Raw genomic sequence first — 20,309 nt, forward strand, 5'->3', positions numbered from 1 at the left:
GTATCATGTATGTGTATATTTGTATGTGTGCACATGCCTGTGTATGGTTATACGAGTGTGTGTGTGTGTGTGCCCGTGTGTGGGTGTGTGCACATATAGGTTGGGTACAGGAAGCACAGCTCCTCTGATTCTTCTTCCCACCTCCTGGTACCTTCTTCCAGTCTTCCTCAATTTATGGTTTCCTGTCCAACGGCCAAGTCCCTTCCCATCTCTCTGTGTCCAAAGACCGGGGTAGGAACCCCCAGTGCGCAGTGACTTCCCAGACTCCATTCTTTTCAACGGGGGTGGGGGTGGGGTGGGTGGGGGGCAGGGAGCTTTACAGCCTATAGAAACAGGCTACAGGGAGCAGCCCTGCACCACCTCCTGGACAAATTCTACTTCCACAGACCATTAACGGTCCTGTCTGCAGTTGGCAAGTCAGGGGGTAGAAGCCAACAACAAACTGCCCTCCTCTCAAGCTCCCCTCAAACGCTTTAAAATGATGGTTTAGGCCCAGAGCCAGGTGAGGAAGTTTTTCAAATTGCAAGCAATTGGTTCATTAGCATTGTGATTTCACCACTATAGAGGCCCCTCACCAAAACAAGAGCTTGAATCTAATGCCCCCAACAGGATCCCAGTGTTCAGGGAAGGATATCCAGGAGGGGCCAAACCAGGAAATGATCACCAACCAGCTCTGGGCAGGGAATGTGACACAGCAACTCAGGCCATGTGGGGCCAGGAATTTCCACTAGGACTTCAGGGGATGGTGTGGGTAGGGGCCAAGGATGATGGGCCAGAAGTCAGATGATGGCAGGGCCAGGGTGTGGTGGATCAGTCACCTGGAGGTGGAGAAGGGGAAAGATAGCCCATTAGTGGACCACTGGATGTTGGATCAGCAAGCCAGGGGACACTTGGGAATGGTCAGCAAGACTGGGTGTATTAGGGTTTTCTAGAGAGACAAAACAAATAGTATACATATCTAGATGATAGTAGGAGGGGGTTTACTAGGAGAATTGGCTCATGTGATTTATGGAAGCTGAGAAGTCCCAAGGCAGGCCCTCGGCAAGCTGGAGACCCTGAGATGTCAGCAGCATGACTCAGGCTAGGTAAGTCTAAAGGCCTCAGAACCAGGGAAGCCGCTGGTGTAATTCAGCCTGAGACTGGAGGCCTGAGAACTCAGCAGCGGGAGGGGCTCTGGTATAAGTCATAGAGTCCAAAAATGTTGTGATGATCAAAGGCAGGAGAAGAAGAGCACTCCTGCTCCCAGAGAGAGGGAAAGAAAGAAAATTCACCATTCCTCTGCCTTTGTCTTTGTTCTGTCCAGGTCTCCAGTGACTTGATATGCCTACCTTCATGGAGAGCACATCTTCCCCACTCAGTCTACTGAATCGCATGCCCAAATCCTTTGAAAACACCCTCATAGACTCATCCAGAAAGAATGCCTTACCAGTTCTCCAGGTATTCCTTAATCCAGTCAAGTTGACACCTAAAATTAGCCATGGGGATGCGACAATGAGCCATCAGGGGATGGTGGGAAGAATCGGTACATGAAGTACAGGATAGCCAACTAAATATGAATTTCAGATAAACGAATAATTTCCTAGTATAAGTATGTTCCATGGAATATTTGGAACATACTAATACAAAGAAATTATTTGAATTGCAAAGTTAGCTGGCATCCTGTGTTTTTATTTGCTAAATCTGGCACTCCCAATGTTGGGGAGACAACCAGGACATGGTGGGGGCAGCACACCAGAGGAGGTAAATCAGTGGAGGAAGGGATCATGGGGAAATAGGCCAGAACTGTACCCTACCCTTGACCTCTAAGTTGGGCCTCTTGCCTTGGCTTCCTTGAGTGGTGAGTTGAGGACCTATTTTCTATCCAGGCCAGCCATATGGGACTTGTTTGTGCTTTCCCTAACGTCTTGGGCCCTCAGATGCTTTCTCCTGGAGGCTTCTCTCTCCTCAAACTTGGCAGAGTGGTAGCATGTAGCCTCCTCCTACCCTGCAGCCACCAAGCCCAGGTGCTTGGGCTCTTGCTTTATTGGAAGACTGATGAGTTCCAGCTTTGAGGTGCCTTGGCCTGGATCTGCATCAGAGCCTTGTCACCCACTAGCTGTGCATCTGGATGTGTAATTAACACTCTGTGCCTCAGTCTCTGGTAAATGGGGGGAGAAACAGAATGAACCCATTGTGATCATCTGGTGGGTTAATGTTTACAAAGCTCTTAGAACATAGCACTCAATAAACGATAGCTTAAAATTTTTCCAAAGCTCTTTAATCACCACAGGGAACCAGGAAAGGAATAATAAAAGCTACTAAATGTGAGGAAGTAACACAAGTACCAGATTATTTTAAAGCTCTCACTCATTGCCATTACCCCCTTTTAGAAATAATGGAAACCATCAGTCTTTCATTCCCCTTTCATAATAAGAGTGGCACTCACTAAATCACCTGTCTTCTTTCAAATCTCTCCTTCCCCAGGGTTGCTCTATCCAGTTAATTAGTCCAGATGGCTAGCTATGAATTAGAGCCCATCCACCCCCTAGAGCCAGGTAGGCAGTATGCCTCTCAGGCAGACCACAGCTGGGAGACTCTTCATTCAGTCAACAAATTTTTATTGAGCCACTTCTGTGTATATTTGGGATGGACTAGTAAATGGAACAGAACTTGTCACTGTTGCCCTCCATGTATCTTATAGTCTAGCTGAAGATCTCACCTCATTGCCTCTCCCAATCTTTTTTGTCTTCACTTGACTGGTTTTAAGTCTAGGATAGCAGATTGGTTAAAGCTAGAATGGCAACTCTCATCAAAACGAGGGGCTAAGTGGCAAGTATGTTCAACCCTGCTCCCTCCATCTCATGGGGAACGTGTTATGATTGATTAGTGATGTCTGCCACGAGATCAGGATAGAGAAGCAGGACCAGATGTCCCAGTGATATGAGCATTGAACTTGTCCTTGCATTTCAAGTCCTGGAATAAAAGTTTACAACTTGAATCCTGAAAGTCCACCTTTGAAATTCAAATCCTAGCCTGGGGATGGTGGCGGTGGTAAAGATCTGAGCGCCCAATTCTAGGGAAGGTGAGCCTTTAGAGTTGGCAGATCTAAATCTCAAAGGAGGAAAGAAAGGGACAAGAGACGGTGAAGTAAGATTACAGCTGGGAGCCCGACAGTCATGGCTGACAGAAGAGAACAGAGTTCACTAGACAGTAAGAGAAATTGGCAGGAGAAAGCCCAGTGATGAGTGATAATCTAGCTGACTGAAGTAGTGAAGCCATCATGGACTCTGTTTCAACTCCCATCAAGATTCTTTAACTAGAAATGCCTTCCTTGATGACGGATGTTCTGAAGCTCCAGGGGGTGACCCATAAGATGGCAGCAAGCAGCCCTGGGTCTGTTTGGCTTGGAAGGTGAGCCTAGGAAACTGGACAGGTGCAGGATACCTTCCTGGTACCTGAAACAAGTCCCTTGGGTCTCACCATCAAAACTCAGGGGGGTCCCAATTATGCATGCCCATGTGATTTTGTATTATTCATGCAAAATAGTGAATATTCTTAAAGCTTGAAGGGAACTTAAGGATCAGCTACTCCAGGGTTCCTCAATCCTGTCACAATTGACATTTCAAACCAAATACTTTTGTTTGTTGCTGAGGTACACAAAACCTGTGCATCATGGCCTGCTTAGCAATATCCACAGATGCTAATAGTACTGCATGCTTTCTCACATTGTTACAACCAAAAGTGTCTCCAGATGTTGCCAAACGTCTCCAGGGGAGCAAAGTCACCCCTAGTCAAAAACCACTGATTCAAATTATCTCAATATGTAGATAAAAAAACAGAGGTCCAGCCAGGTGTGGTTATGCATGCCTATAATCCCAGCAGCAGGGGAGGCTGATGCAGGAGGATCGCAAGTTCAGAACCAGTCTCAGCAACAGTGAGGTGCTAAGCAACTTCAGTGAGACCCTGTCTCTAAATAAAATACAAAATAGGGCTGGGGATGTGGCTCAGTGGTTGAGTACCTCTAAGCCCAATCTCTGGTACCCAGGCCCCTACCCGCAACACACACACACAAAACAGAGGTCCAGAAAGATGACCTGCCAATGGAAACACTTTATTCTTTGGTGACCACCCTGGAGAATTCTTCTATTACACCTCCTACCAAAGACAGAATCTCATATAACTACGCACCTAGTGTCATCGTATAACTTAGAGTACAACTATATAAAAAACCTTAGAGTTAGTCTAAATTTAATTAGAGATGGGCTCTGCTTCTGCCCCTCTCCTAGGGGTGCTGGGTCTCAGGACTTTCATGATGTTACTTCCCACTCAGACCTTCCCAGAATCCAGTTTAGAGCAAAATGTACCAGGGATTAGAGAAGGAAACCCTGTCACTCAGCTCCTGTGGAGCTGCTGCTGACTTGAATGTCACATTTTATAGGTTTCAGTATTGAAGGGGAATGAAGTTTCATCCAGAGGGTAAGAACTCCAAGGTTGGTAGCAGATGAGCTATCTCAGGGGCGGATAAGGTGACTAAGAAATGTTGTGGGTTGTCCATTTCACCAATAAACCTTATTTTATTTTTTTCTCAAAGAAAAGAACATCCCACTGTTAATTTGTTAGAGCCTAGAGTTGCCCACGGCATTAAAAGTGGCACAGGGAATAGCATTACATTTCTATTATCTTCCTAATGCAGGCATCAAGACCTGCTCCTGCTAGGCTATTTCACATTTCCAGCTAAAAAGCAAGCAATTTCAAAGGCATTTTGCTGGCCTTGGACGTTTTTGATGCTGTGTGTTCTTTCTTGACTTCACTTACAATATTGCCCCTATCAAATGAGCCTAAGTCCCTGTGATTACTGAAATGCTGAAAGGAGATGGCTAAATTTATATCTTGGTGGGGTGTGGGATGGTAGGCAGCATGGAAATCGGAGGCTTTGGGGGCAAAAGGACAGCTTACAGGTGCCTTGCAGTTCAATAAAACTTGAGTAACTAATTAATAATGTGTGGGTTATATTGGTAAATACTTACAACTCTGGTCTCTGCACTATGGAGAACTTTTGGGGAACTGCCTATTATCAAATCATTTTTGCAGTTGCCCCCCCCCACACACACACAGGTCCTGTTTGTCAATCTTGAGTTTGCTTTTAGTATGGTGACATGATGCACTCTTCTTGCATGAGATATTAAGCAGTTGGGGCTGTTGGGATGCTTGTTTCTCTGATGTGCTGAATGCAACATGTCCTGATTCCTCTGCTGAAGAGGATGGTCTTGCATTTAGATGTACTATAGAACTTGCCTGTGCTGAGGGCTTCCTAAGGGATTGATGGTATATTAGAATTGTCATTATAAATGGAACTCAAACAGCTTGGAATCATATTATTAGATAGTGTTTAGGCAGAATGAGGTGGATTTATGCTTTCAACAGTCAATATAGTGTACCATAGGGACCAGGTACCTAGATCCTTCACTTTAGAAGAGGTCTGTCCAAAGAGTTCAATTTCTGGGCTGGACTGGGGGCTGGTCAGGGCTCCTTCTCTTTCGGACACAGCCGCACACACTGATAGTCATAGGTTCCTGTTTGCCTGGACACCATGAAAGCCACCCCTTTTCCACTTATTTTTTAACCTATCAAGGTCACAAAGCATACATTGTTTTTTTTTTGTTGTTGTTTTTTTTTTTGAAACAGGGCTATGTTACCTAGACTGGTCTCAGACTCCTAGACCCAAATGATCCTCCCACCTCAGCCACACAGGTGCATGCCTGGTGCATTCGGTTCTTAATGACATTTGAGTCCTAAGGGAGCACCCCAGCTTCTTTGGTTGGTCCTGCGAGTGACTTAGGTCCTCTGTATAACTGGTGCAGACTCTCAAGACTGGGTGACTTCCTGAGAAAACTCATTAGTATCCAGGAAGTTTTGGGATGACTGGTTTTTCTACTGGCTCTATTCAGACAAGTGGTTTTATCTGTAAGACCCAGGGTACCTCCCTACAGACACCACTCACCCACACCCAGTTGGTGTTTGCTTTGAGTTCTTCCCTCAAAATGGATTTGGGTGGTTTAACCCACATTCTTCATCCCTCTCTACCCTCCCCCTGTCCCTAGAGCACATATTTCCAAGATTTGCTGGTCAGGGTCAGAGTCACCATTGGTGGATATGGAGGGGTAATACAGTCCTGGCCCACAGGTCAACACTCTAGTTAATCCTCTGAGTGCCAGGCTCAGCACTAGTCTCAGTGGAGGGAGGAGAGTTGGTAATTCAGAGACCCTGTGCTTTCTGGATCCTTTATCTCAAAGAAGAGACAGAGGTAGCTAACTCCCATGGAAAGCAGACCATAATGAAGTCTCAATGGCAGTATCAACAGAATGCTGGGGTTTGTGTCCCTCACTAAAGAGTGAGAAAAAAATCCTAACATATTCATCTGTTTCCTCAGCACCAGGCTCAGGGTCAGGCCCATATCTGGGCACAATAAATGATTATGGAACAAGTGAAGGACTCGGGCAAGGGACCACAGACTGCTCCCCTCTAGGGACTCTCCCACATCAGTAAAAGACACTTCCTAGCTCTAACTAGATGTCCTCTTTTGGCTCCTGGGCTCATTTTCTCCAGGAAGCTTTAGAGGCAGTTGCAAGGGTTCAGACTTCTTTCTGTGCTTCTGTTCCTAATGGTCTTTTATACTGCTGAGGCCAATTGTCAAGGGAACTGCGGAGACTTCAACACCAACTCCAGGGCCTTCCCTTGGAGATGCGGGAGCGATCACTCTGATAATACACCAAATCAGATTACATGAAGATAAAGGCATTTTAGGATGGATTTACTAGATGCAAAGGATAAAAAAAAAGCATTCCATGCAAGCCGAAACAAAGGAGGCAGTGACTGTAAAGTTATAAGGCGGCTCACAGAAAGAAAGTACAGCCCCGATTCTTAGAAACGATCATTAAGGGCTTGAGGTAATAACTCTCCCTCTCTCATTCTCCTTGGGGACATTTGTCCACTTTTCCACATCCCCAATCATGGATTATTATGAGTGAACTGTCATGATTACCAGTGGCTAGGTCTTGTGTCTCCTCAGGAAAGCCACACTATCGAGTGACTGTGGCATCCTCTGGAGAAACCCAATCTCAGTTGCAGCCTTAAGAGCTGCTGGCTTCAGAGCCACACCAACCCTCTTTGCAATGACCTGCAGACCTCTCTTTGACTCTCTGTCTCTGAGGCCTCCACCGTGTCTCATTTATTTAGATGTGTGAGACGTTTTTCTCTCTGCAGCTTACTCAAGAAGCTTCTCTGCCTCCTGGTGACTTCAGGTTATTCTCAGTCTTTTACGTGTAGCAGAGGCTCCTCCTCCACCACCACCATCAGCTGCCTTCCAGAGTCACTGTATGGCAAGACAGAAGATTCTGGAAGCATGTGGTATTGTTGTAGAGGACAGATGAGGCAGGGCACTGAAGACAGCAGGAAACGGTTTTATTTGGCTGCAGCCAGGTTCAGAGGGCACAGCTTTTGCTATGATCAATTAATCCCCTGAACCCCAAGTTCTGGTAGTTTCAGAACTTTATACCCAGCATGTAAGGGGAGGGGCGCAGAAGTTCACAGTCTGCAGAAGTTCACATAAAATCAGCTTTTTCTTTCACTGTTCTGGACAAGTTAACTTCTTTAAGGACAACACCTGAGTAGGGGGAGCTTCTTCTACCCTTTCTTTCCTCCCCCTGCCAGCTGTTACCATCTCTTATCTTAGAAAGGTAGACATTTCTGTGATGCCCCACCTCAAGACCAGAGGTCTTGTTAAAGGATCTGTCTCTTTTCTTTTCTTTCTTTTTTTTAAAATCACAATATGCATTTGCAAACACACTTTTACAAACTACCATCTTGGATAAATATGAAAAACTAGGAAAAAGGGAGTTCAGCACATGGAGTGCTGATCTCTTCCAGGCCAGTGGCCAAGTAAAATAGAGCAACAGGAAAATAGGAAGTTTAACTACATTGAACTCTTTTGTAGACACTTTTTTTGCTGATAATCCTAAAAGCAATTATGGTGAAGATTTCTGGAGAAGCTTAATTAAGATTTTCTGTGCAGGAGGGGGTGTCACTACAGTAGGAACAGTGTCCTCCTCCACCTCACACCTCAGGCCCCTCTGCTATATGCTACACTAGAAAACAGTTTCACTCACAAATGTCTGCTTCCTAGCAAAACTGGGCCTGCATGTGTCCAGGAGCAGCTAGCCCGCTTTTGTTGGAATGATCTTTGAAGGGAGGACAAAGTTGTTCACTGCCAACAGAGTTGAGCTAAACTCTGTAGCCAGCAAGTGCAGGTATTTCCAATGGGAATGAACAAGTCAAAACAGATCTGGATTCAGGCAAAGTCTGGCTTCCCATTTTTAGCTTTTTGCTCTTTAAAAGAATTTTTCTAGACTGGAATTTGCCAGGATTTGGATTCAATACTGTTCTCAAAAGAGTCCAGAGACCTGGCTTCCAGTTTTGTCTCTACCACTAGCCAGCTGTGCAACCATGGGCAAGTCCCTTCATTCCCTTCCCTAGGCCTCACACCTCTCTCTAGAAAGAGGGAATTTGGAGTAGATGATCCCTAAGGTTCTCTTCTTGACCATCCCTTACCCTGCCTTTTCCTGATCACACTGTCATACTCAGCTGTCCTCACCTCAGTGGGGGCTGCACCTTGAACTCCCCAACCTCCCACCTCTGAAGGTTTAACTTCTTTTTTCTCTTTGCTTCATTTCTCCAGGGCCTGGGTGGCCTTTGGAGCTTGCCAGTCCACACAGGAGGAACTGAGCGTGTCTGACAATGGAGAGTTGTCCTCTGTCTTTTGCTTTTATCCTGCGTATTTTCAACCTCCTCCAGAACTGAAATCCTCGGGATCCCTCCAACTTGTCCGCAAGCCCTCCTGGAAAGATCCTTCAGGAGAGTTCCATTCTGTACCTCAGTGTCTAAATCTACTGAAGAGCTGAACTTTCACATCAATAGACTCTTCCATTGTCTCAAAATGTGTAACTCTCAATTGAGGCCACTGCAGAGCCACTCTGCAGGGGATGAAAGAGCCATTGTGATGGCGAGGCTAGGCCTCCTGTGGTCAGGCCCTCGGGGTTCTGATTGGCTGTGGACCTTTGATGCTGCCCAATTGCATCAGAGGATTCTAGACTGCTCTGACATGCAATCCCTCCCGCCTCAGCCTTGTTCCCCCATTGCATCGTGCTTCTGCTTATCTTCCTCACCCTGAGCTCCCTCCCAGCCATTCCTCCCTCCCACATTCCTTGTTTGTACTCACACCCTCCACGGAGCAGCTTATCTCCCCCATGAAGCCCAGGAGCCACAGTATGGGGACAACTTGCAAGACTCACAGTGAATATGTAGACATGGGGTCGTCAGGCTCTTGGGCTGCCTCTTTTCCCCAAGTTCATGGCCGGGTCATCAGTGTATTCCCATCCAACCGCTTGGCTTTGTTTTCAACCTTCCAGGCACAAGCAACTGCTTTTCACAAAACTCTTTTAAAATTCTGTGGTCCTTATACCTCAGTCGTTTGTACATTCCCTGGGGGTCTGCTGGCCATGACCTGGCCCTGGAGAGGAAGGCCCAGGCTACACTTATTCTCAAAGGATTGAGGCCAATGCAGCAGGCAGCGCTCCAGGAAAAAAGGACCAGAGAGCAGGGTCTGAGGGTGGCATGACTGCAAAAAGGGGTGAGGACAGAGTGGACCAGGGGCTGCCTGATGACTTGAGGGAGTCGTTTGGACGGCAGTGCTTTCCCGGTGAGAAGGATGGAGCACCAATAGCTCTGTCTTCTGGAAACTGCCAAGCCACCTGGAAAGCTTCATTCAGCTACTCATATATGTGATAAAGATTTATTGAGCATCTATGTAGTCCATATAGAAGATACAGAAATAAACCAGTCCTATTTCCTATCTTCCAGGATTGCCCTTGAAGGAAAGAATGGAGGGAGGGTGGGGTGGGAAACTGGCAATATTTAATACTGGTAAGGATGCAGAGCAACTGAATTGTTTGTAATTTGCTGGTAGAAATGCTAAATAACAGCTTGTCTTCCTTCTTTCCTTCCTTCCTTCCTTCCTCCCTTCTCTCTTTGCAGTACAGATGATTGAATCAGGGCCTCATCTATGCTAGTCAAGTGCCTGATCACTGAGCTATATCCCCATGCCTAATGCAGTCACTTTAGAACACAGTTTTGCAATTTCTTAAGTAGGACTAGGGATGTAATTCAGTGCCAGAGCCTTTGCCTGGTGTGCATTAAGAGGCTCTGGGTTTGTTCCCCAGCACTAAGAAATAAAAAAAATAAAAAGTTAAATATACACTTAGAACATACACATACAACTTAGAAGATGTTTATAACAGCTATATTCATAATTGCTCCAAACGGAAACAACTCTAGCGTCCTTCAATTGGCGAATGGATAGACAAGCTGTAGTACATCCATATTTGGAATACTACCTAGCTTAGAAAGGAATGGGTTACCAATACACTTAATAACATGGGCAAGTCTCCAAAGGATTGTAATGAGTGAAAACAATCAGACTCAAATTCCATTTATGAGACAATCAGGAAAAAGCGAATCCAGAAGGGGAAAATGAAACCATCCCACACTGGTGGTTGTGAGAGCCTGGGGAGAGGGGAAGTAGCTGACTTCAAAAGTATCTGAGAGAACTTCTGGGGTTGATGGAACCATTCTGTACCTTGATTAGGGTTGTAGTTCCATAACCATGTGTTTGTCAAAAATCTGAGACATATATACCAAGAAAGGCTATATTTCATGCTGTGTAAATCATACCTCAGAAAACCTGCCTGGAAAACTAAGTGCCATGTAGTTTAGATACTTGCTATTGGGAAGTCCTTGGGGGGAATTTGTACTCTCAGAAGGTGACCCTTTCCCAGGAAGTGGAGTGAGGAAGACTACAAATGGCAACTGAATTTAGAGGGCTTCCTCCTGTTAAAGGTAGATTAAGATGGTAGCTAAAGGCATGGCCTAATCCTAAGAGAGACTGAAATGCAGTTTCACTGGCCAAGGGAGGAGGCAGGAACCAGATTCTAAATGTATTTAGAAGTGCACTTCTGTGGGAGGTGGAGGTCTGGGGAGAGTGTTGGTATCTGGAATTACAGATTCAGGAAGGATGTGGAGACAGCAGGGGAATAAAGATGGGCCCTCCATCAGCTGAATCTCTCAGCGTGCGTGTGTACAACAGCACTGAGCCAGATATGTACTTCCTTGCCTCAGAGCTTACCAGTTTGCTTCAAAGAAAACCCCTAGACAGTAACTGCAGTATAAATAGCAAACAAGCAAATGCGACATTCTTCTGCATCAGAATGGAGAAAGCTGTTGGCTTGAGCAGCCCGAGGGCCTTATGTGGTGACCAGCAACAGCCTGGCTGGGCCCTAACCCCTTCCAGTTCCCCACCTGGACACCTGGAAACCAAGTACCCTGCTTCCTAGAAAAACCCCACCCCGCACAGGTACCTGAGCCAACCACGGCCAAAAGAATGACGAATGGCAGCCCTCTCCCCAAGGGCTCTGCCCACAGAGGCCTACATGGCTGCTTACAGGCCACTTGCAACAAGATGAAAGCTCCAAGGGCTTTGGGGCTGCTGCAGTTTGTTTTGCTCCAGGCCCTTGGCAAACGCTGTTTGCTCAGCCTGCTCATCAGCGGAGGTAAGGAAGTGGGGTGCCCAGGAGATGGTAAGGGGATATCAAAAGGAGCAAACACCCTCAGGACAGTGGCATATCAAGGCCTGTGTTCTCAAGGGCCCAGGGAACCCATGCATGGAGGTCCTTTGGGGTGAAATGCCAAGTCCTTAAAGGGGAAGAAATGGGGCCCATTACCAGGAGTGAACAGTAGTGAAAGGGCCAAGCTAGGCCAAGAATGACAACAACAGCCGTGGAAATGGTATAGGTAAGAGCAGAGACTGGAGCTGGACTCCCTGGGTTCAAATCCTAGCCCTGCCATTTACGGGTTCATGCCCTTAGACAAGTTTTTTTTTTTTTTAACCTTTCCTTATTTGCAAAATAGGACCAGTTATAGTACCTATTTCCCAGAATTGCTGTGGAAACTAAATGAATTATCCTATATCAAAGGCTAAGAGCAAAACTGTTAGTAAAGACTACCAACAATGAAGGATTGTGCTTCCAGAAAGTCTCCAAGGAGTTCCAAGAACCTTCCAGAAATTCTTGTTCCTCCTTGTAAGGAAAGGGATATTCTGGGGCTGCCCTTATTGGTGGGACCCAGGTCATTCTGCATTCCAGCCTTACCCCACCTCACTCAATGCTCCAGGGTGTCATTTCAGCCCTATGACCTCACTTGATCACTTCCCTGTCTGTTCACTTCCTTCAGCTGAGATCATCTGCCCAAGCAGTAGAGTTGGGACCTTCTACATCCCCATCCGCCATTTGACTTGATTCTTGCCCATGCTCTCTCCCAGGACTGAAGGGGGATGGAGCGAGTTGTACTTAGGTGTAGCAGTGGCTGCACCTGCAGGTGCTCAGCAGTGCTGCTTAGTCCTCACACAGAGCCTCAGGAGCTAGTGCTCACCCTGTTCCTAATTCCTTTGCACCACCAGCCCAGTCTCTCCATATTTTTCAGAGGATTGTCCAGGGCCAGCAAGACCTAACCTGTGCTGCCTTCCTCTAAGGGCCTCTCTCCTGGTTCTGAGTTCTTCTTCTGAGCCCCAGGACAGGCCCCTGGCTAAAATGGAAGACGATTTTTGGGTTGTCTCCAAATCAGAGGGTTAACATGTTGACTTAGTGCTGCGATAATCTTAGAAACTCAAGCAGCCTGGAAGAGTGGGGATGACCATCCTCAATGTTGCCTGGGAGAGTGGCCTGGCTGAGTCTGGGGCAGTCTTCTCTGAGAGCTCCTTTGGGCTCTGACACAGCCCTCTTCTAGCCCTCTTCTTGGACCCAGCTGCTAAGGGCTATCTTCTGGGTGGGGATTTTATATATATATATATATATATATATATATATATATATATATATATATATTGGGGATTGAACCCAGGGGATCTTTACTGCTGAGCTACATCCCCAGCCCTTTTTATTTTGAGACAGGGTCTTGCTAAGTTGCTTGGGGCCTCACTAAGTTGCTGAGGCTGGCTTCGTCATCCCTCCTGCCTTAGCCCCCTGAGTCACTGGGATTAAAGATATGCACCACCGCACCCAGCAGGCTGAGGAGCTTTGAATGATTTATTTTTTGCTGCTCCTGAAGACCCAGGAAGCCTTAGAGTTCTCCTGTTCACTCATTGGCCACTGGCAAACCAATTTTCCAAGGCTTACAGCCTAGGGAGTACCTGAACCCTTTAAAGGAAGTATTGTTCTGGGGAGTCTCAAGGTGGAAGGGACAGGGGAAGAGAAGTAACTAGTATGTCATCAACAAAGTATGTTTTGATATTGCAATTGTTTTTCTCTTTATCATCCTCCTCCCCCTTCTTCCTCTTTCTCTTCCCCTTCCCTTTCTCCTCCTCCTCCTCCTTCTTCCTTCTCCTCCTCCTCCTCTCCCTTTCCCTCACCTTCTCCACCCCATAAAGAAGTTCAGGAAACACCACCCTAAACATGCTGTTTTGGGTCATGCCATTGATCACTTCTAGCTGAGAATATTTGGGGAACAGTAAATGCAGAGAGAGAGGCTTTCTTTGAGCTTCTGTTATCTGACTAAAGACAGATTCCCCCCAAAGGAACACAGTTGTCATGAATCTTCTCCCACAGAATCTCATCAACTAGACAAGATTAATTGCATCACAGGACAGAAGACTAGAAGTCAATATCACACCCCAACAGACTTTGTCACAGGCCAGCACCTATTCTTTCAAGGCCCATTTGTCTTTCTACAAAATCACTCACAATCCCCTACGTCTCCTCTCCCTTCTCCCTTAGGAAAATTATACGTTTCTAGGCCATGCCAGAATTGGGGGTAGTCACTTTCTTTCTTGTGATGCTCCCACGCATAGAACAAATTTGTATACCTTTTCCTCTGTTCTTCTGTCTACCATTAGTTTATTTCATACACTCAGTTATGGAATCCCCCAGGGAATGTTTTTCTTCCCTTACATATGTGTAAAGTCCCTTTTGGAATTTCACTCTACCTTGGTTGTACTAAGGGCAATATAGGAAAGAGATTTTTTTTTCCCTACCCATTTCCTAGGGAAGATCCTATCAATGAGGGAGATTTGTACCCAAAGAGAAAGCAAAGCCCCAAGGTAGAGACACCTGTAAAGAGTCCTTCTCAAATACAGACCCCCATCCAAAGTTTGAAATAGTTTTGTTTTGTTTAAGGAATGGTAGTTGTTGCTTTCCAATCTGGAATTTTTTAAAATATATTTTTAGTCGTACTTGGACACAATATCTTTATTTATTTTTTTTATGTGGTGCTCAGGGTCAAACCCAGTGCCTCACACATGCGAGGCGGGCACTCTACCACTGAGCTATAGCCCCAGCCCCCCAATCTGGAATTTATTTCCCCAAATAATCTACACTGCAAGACTGTTTCTTATTTCTGTGTCTAAAATTGGGTCTTCAAACCTATCAGTCCCCTACATGAAATCCTGCTCTAACCTAGACTCATTTTTTTCAAGACCTACTTTGTACCCCAGGAATAACTAAGGATTGGATGATGGCTCTACTTGGAGTGGCCCACATATTTCAGGGCGTCTGTCTGTCTGTGTTGCCCAGACAGCTCCTACTTACCCTTGGTAATCCCTTCTGGATGAAGGATGCCAAGACAAATATAAGTCACTCTATCTCTAGCAGCAATCTTAGATGGCCAAGGAAATGCCAACCTTAGAAAATAAACAGCCCTAATATTAGCCTGGATGTGGGGACATGTTTCCCTAGCAGGTGCGGGGAGGAAAAAAACCCTTGAATTCTCATGCATTTTTAAAGCATGCCGCATGCACTGACACCTCCCAGGATGTCACTACATGTCTTTGGGTCCATAACAGATGTTACTACCCACAGGATGGGGTAGCAGCCAGTCCTCAGTTCCCAGGGATCAGTGTAGCTGTCTGTCTCCAGAAGAGTCTGAGCAGTCCCATCCCTCCTGATCCCTCATGTCCCTCTGTCACCACGCAGGCAGCAATTCTAGGGCTATAGCACATAGACACTCCCTCTGGCATAGAAAAATGTGCAAGAGACAGATGCAGACAGGTCACCAAGCAGCCCCCCAAATGTCATGCTGTCACCAACAAGCATTTCCAAATGAGGCCTGAGTATAGCATGTTCATGTTCACAGGGCTATGTCCAGCTGCCAGACTACAAGGCATCTACGTGCTCTCTGGTTCTTACAGTTGACAGTCAGGTAGGATGGACAGGACAGCCTTATCATGATGAATGATTATTATCATACCTACAAAATCACACAGGTAGGTGCTGTACAAAAGTACCCAGTGCTTTCAGCATCTCTCCCATTGAATCGGAATTGCTTTCTCATAGTATGTATCAGAAAGATGTCCAATATACTAAAGCAAGCAAACAAACAAACAAAGTACCCAGAGGTTGGAGGGTCCTGAGAGGTCAGAGCCAAAGAAGTTTAGAGAGGAAACAGACTGGAATCTTGTCTCAAATCTAGAGTTCAAATAAGTTTGGGAGAAGAGGGGCTCCTGGAGATGAATGGGGACAGGCAGGTGACAAGGGTGTTAGACAAGACAGAAGCACATCTGTATTGCAAAGGAGGTAGAACTCATCCTATGACCTTTAAGGAGCCAGAGTAGGATCAGGAAACAAGCCTAGCAATGGTAGGACCTAAGATTCTGGAGGTTAAGTCTCTGTCGGCAGCAACGTTATATTCACATTCACAAATGCAGCATCTTCTGAATGAAGAGGTAGGCCCAGGGGTAGGGGAAAGTGGTCAGAGTCTGGGAAGAGGAGAGGCATAGAAAGAAGAACAAAAAACAGGAGCTTCAGCTATGTGGAAAGACAGTGCCCTCCCTTGGCTAAGAAGCCAGTGATCCAAGGCAGTACACGAAAATCATCAAATAATTCCAGTAGCACCAAAGTCTGTTCTTTTGAGTGAACAGAAAGATTTGTGTAACTTTATACTTTATAATTTATTTGTTATATATATATATATCTATATATATAGATATATATAACAAAAAATTATGTGTGTGTGTGTATATATATATTTTTTTTTTAATTTATTTTTTGCATTGGGGGTTGAACCCAGAAGTGCATTAGCACTGAGCTATATCCTCAGCACTCTTTTTTTTGGGTGGGGGGTTTACTGGGGATTGAACTCAGGGACATTTGACCACATCCCCAGCCCTATATTGTATTTTATTGAGAGACCGGCTCTCATTGAGTTGCTTAGTACCTCACTGTTGCTGAGGCTGGCTTTAAACTCCAGATCCTGCTGCCTCAGCCTCTTGAGCTGCTGGGATTACAGACGTGTGCCACCACGCCAGGCTTGTATATATAATTTTAATAAAATGGAATCAAAATTTATTGTAACTCCTCATTTAAAAAGATTTAGCAAGGCAGAACATTTTGTTTACAGTTCTTCTGTAAATGTTCAGATACAAGCAATTTAAAGATAAAATTGTCCCTTGGTATCTCTCTGAGGGGGATTAGCTCTAGGATCCTCCTCAGATACCACATTCACAGATGCTCAAGTATCATATCAAATGGTGTTGTATTTGCATATAACCCACACAAATCCTCTCATATACTTTAAATCATCTCTAGATCACTTATACCTTACAAAATGTAAATGCTTCGTAAATATTTGTTATACTTTATTGCTCAAGGAATAATGACAAGAAAAAAAAAGTCTATGTACTGTTCAGTACAGATGTAACCATTGCAGTCTGAACCACATTTTCCATCCATGATTGGTTGACTCTGAGGTTGAAGACCTGGCAGATAGAGGGCTGACTGTGTTATAAACAGTGCTTCGGGGAAAATGGTGCAACAATGCAAACATCCAAACATCTGTTTTCAAATGTTCTTTTTTAGCACAATTTTAATATTTAAAAGATGATCAAGCAATACTTGTATCTTGAAGGGATAGGTTAAGACCTTGTTGTTTTTGTTTTGTTTTGAGGGGTGGTATGGGTACTAGGAATTGGACCTGTGGCCTTGCACATGACACAGAGCTACATCCCCAGCCTAGGACTTCTTATTAAAAAATACCTGACAGCCACTCATCATCACAGAGAAGGACAATAAAAATAGAACTTGGTCTTTTTGTTTAAGAAAAACTTGTAACTTAGCTTTAATGTTGGTAACTCATTAAAATGCTTGCCCCAATAATAACCAGTGAATGCCAATGTAAATAGAAAGATCTTCCTGGTTACTCTTATCCCATTATGAAGAGTTAAAAGAACTCATTATATTTTAAAGAACTTTTTTTTAAAAAAAATAAATGACATCACAATGTTTTTTCCATGCCTACTTTAACACCTTGGCTGTGAATAAATATCAAGTGTGGTCCTATCTTGGAAACCATATGAGGCCCCTCTTTTTATTCCAGTCAATAAATTTCCCATAAAACATTATTTTTAAAGAAGTCATTTATTTTTATCCCACACACCTTTCCTTTAATGGCTCAAAAATAACACTTTCTCATATATTTCAATAAAATGTAGCAAATTCCATTAACTGAGATGTTAGAAATCTCTATACTTTTATTCAAATCTATAGCACGCTTCCTATAAGGCATACTCTGTCCTAATATTCATTTCTTGAATTTCCCGGCAATGTTTTCTATGCATCTTTCAATAATGCTTGCCGACAAAAGATTGCATTTTTTATTGCCACATTGTTTCATGTATTATTTCAGCTATTTTTCCTGGTAGAAAAAGCAAATGGTTCCCTAAGGCCATGTGGTTTTTTTATGTTTTGCAATTACTAAGAAATACCAAAAGATTCTTGTATGTGCTTATCATTATTTTTAATGAAATATTGTAAAATACTGGATTAAACATTAGAATGACTTTAAGCATCATGCTTAATTTTTAAATATCTTACCAATTAGGAAAGCTTTCTCCTATCATTGGCTAATGTCTCAAAGCAAAAACTCTTAGGAAAATAACCTTTGTAACAATACTGTCAACTATATTTCAGGTAATTATTTTGAAAATGTGGATTTTTTTTGTCAACTTCCTTTCAGATTCCATTAGATTGTCATTGCTTTTACCTTTGAGGAAGAGGGCCATTCCTGGTATTGATGTTTTATGCTTGCATTATTGATATTACCTCCAATTCGGATCTCTTTGCAGACATCTTTTAAAGACATTTTTTCATTTTGTGAAAGTTCACATGGTAGGGCACTAAAAAGCAAATGTCGATGGGGCTGGGATGTAGCTCAAAGATAGAGCACTTGCCCTAGTGTGCACAGATTGTGGGTTTTTGTGTACAAGGCACTGCAAAAACAAACAAAAAGATGTTGGATGAATTGAGAGACATCTTGGACCCTCAATGGTTTGATACCTAAAGAGAGAAGACCCTATCCCTGGGTTTGGGAGGATCAAGTTTTTAATTCTCCAGGAATTTGCAGCCAAGAAGCATTTTTTATGAGAACCATATTCTCTCTTGGAAAAAGTAAAAACAATTGATGGGGTTTTATTCTTCATATTCCCTTAGAGTGATACAGATGAATAATCAAGAAAGAGCTCAGACGGTCTGAGATGAGTACCCAAGTCCACTGAGAGTTCTGCTGGGAGAATTCAGATGCTGTTTTTTCCCTGATAAATGGGTGGGCCAATTTGAAGTCTGGCCAGTTTCCAACCTCAGAGCAAGTGAGCTTAGGTACAAACCCAGAATGGGAACTGGATATAGGCTGGCCCGGTCTGCTGCCACAGAGAGTCACTTGCTTTGGCAATCTTAGATGGGAGTTAAGATTGCTTTTGGCTTCCTGTTACAGATACTCAAATGAGGCTTTTTTTGTGTGTGTGTGTGTGTGTGTGATATAACGAGAAGTTAGGAGACAGATGATCCAGGGACATTGTTAGGAAAGTTACAGAGAACCCTGCTCAAACATGAGGCATTCCTTTTCAGCATGGTGAGACAATTACTTCAATCCCAGGCCTCCCTTCTCCAGGCAGGAAGAAGAGGGTGAGGCCAACGTGTGGTTTCTTCTTGGGCCTTTGCCTTTTTGTTCAGGGACAGATACTCTTCCCAGAGAGTTCTACCAATATTTATTATCCAGCACGGTGAACATCTGTAAGTGAACTTGAGAGATGAGGGTTTTCAACCAAGCATATACCTCTCCAAATAGAACTGGTGTTCATTTAGTACCAATTAGTGGGGAGCGGGGAGGATTCTGGGATGAATCTGGCTCAACTCATGAAGGAACACCCATGTTTCAATTTCATTTGAGTCGACTGACTCTGGCTTCTTCACAGACATCTCTCAAAACCTTTCATCATGTCTTGGACAATATTTTACTCTAAAAGACTGTTGAAAAGCACCACAATCAGGTGAGTCTTGGTAAGTACCCCATATGGCCTACTTTTCACTCCAGAAATATTTCCACAGATACAGCAGGATTCAGGAGGCCTGGGCTCCAGATTCTGATTTGTGGAGGGGCTTCTCTGTCCTGTGGGGATGAGGGAATACTCCTCCAGGTCCCTGATTTGCCTATGGGTACTGGGGATACCTCTGATTCCTAAATAACTTCAGTCCTCTGTGAGAGACTGTGTGGAGGCTGAGCCTCAGCAGGCCCTACAGCCTCCACTTGCTGCTATTCAACATGACTCCAGTTGGCCTTCAGCCTCAGTCTCTGAGGACACTGGATTTCAGCACGTGGGAAGCACCCCAGACACAGGAGTTGGGGCTGGCAGAGAGGCAGCTCAGGAGCTGGCCCAGGAGCTGGCCATGCCTGAAGCTGTAGATCCTTCCAGCTCCCAGCAGACTTTCTATTTTTGTTCCATTCCTCTTTCCTTAGTGATATAGTTAGTAGATATCATTCAAACTGAATTGAATTTATGTTTGTTTTGACTCTAGGCTAATAGTCACCTAGGTGGATGATGAAGGAGGCTAGATGTCTTTCCCCCACCCCTCTTATTGTCAAATAAATATACACACTGCAGAAGATTTAGACAACACAGAGAACTTTCACGAAGCAGGAAACAGAACCCCTTTGTAAGCCTTAGGAGATAAACACGGGTGACCATATAGATGATGAAATCCCCTAGCAAAGTGCCCATGGCAGAAATTGCTCTCCCAATATCATTCTCCCATTCTTGATTCCTACCACAACCCCAGTTTTAATTAGGGCAGCAATGTGCCCAGGTAAAAGGCAACATTTCATAATCTCCCTTGCAACCAGCAGGTGCTAACGGATTGTCAGTGGAACTCGGGCTTGCAGGAGGACTTCTAAAGGGAGGGAGG

The sequence above is a fragment of the Spermophilus citellus genome (assembly GCF_964194105.1).
Source record: "Spermophilus citellus genome assembly, chromosome: 9".
Taxonomy (NCBI): Eukaryota; Metazoa; Chordata; class Mammalia; order Rodentia; family Sciuridae; genus Spermophilus; species Spermophilus citellus.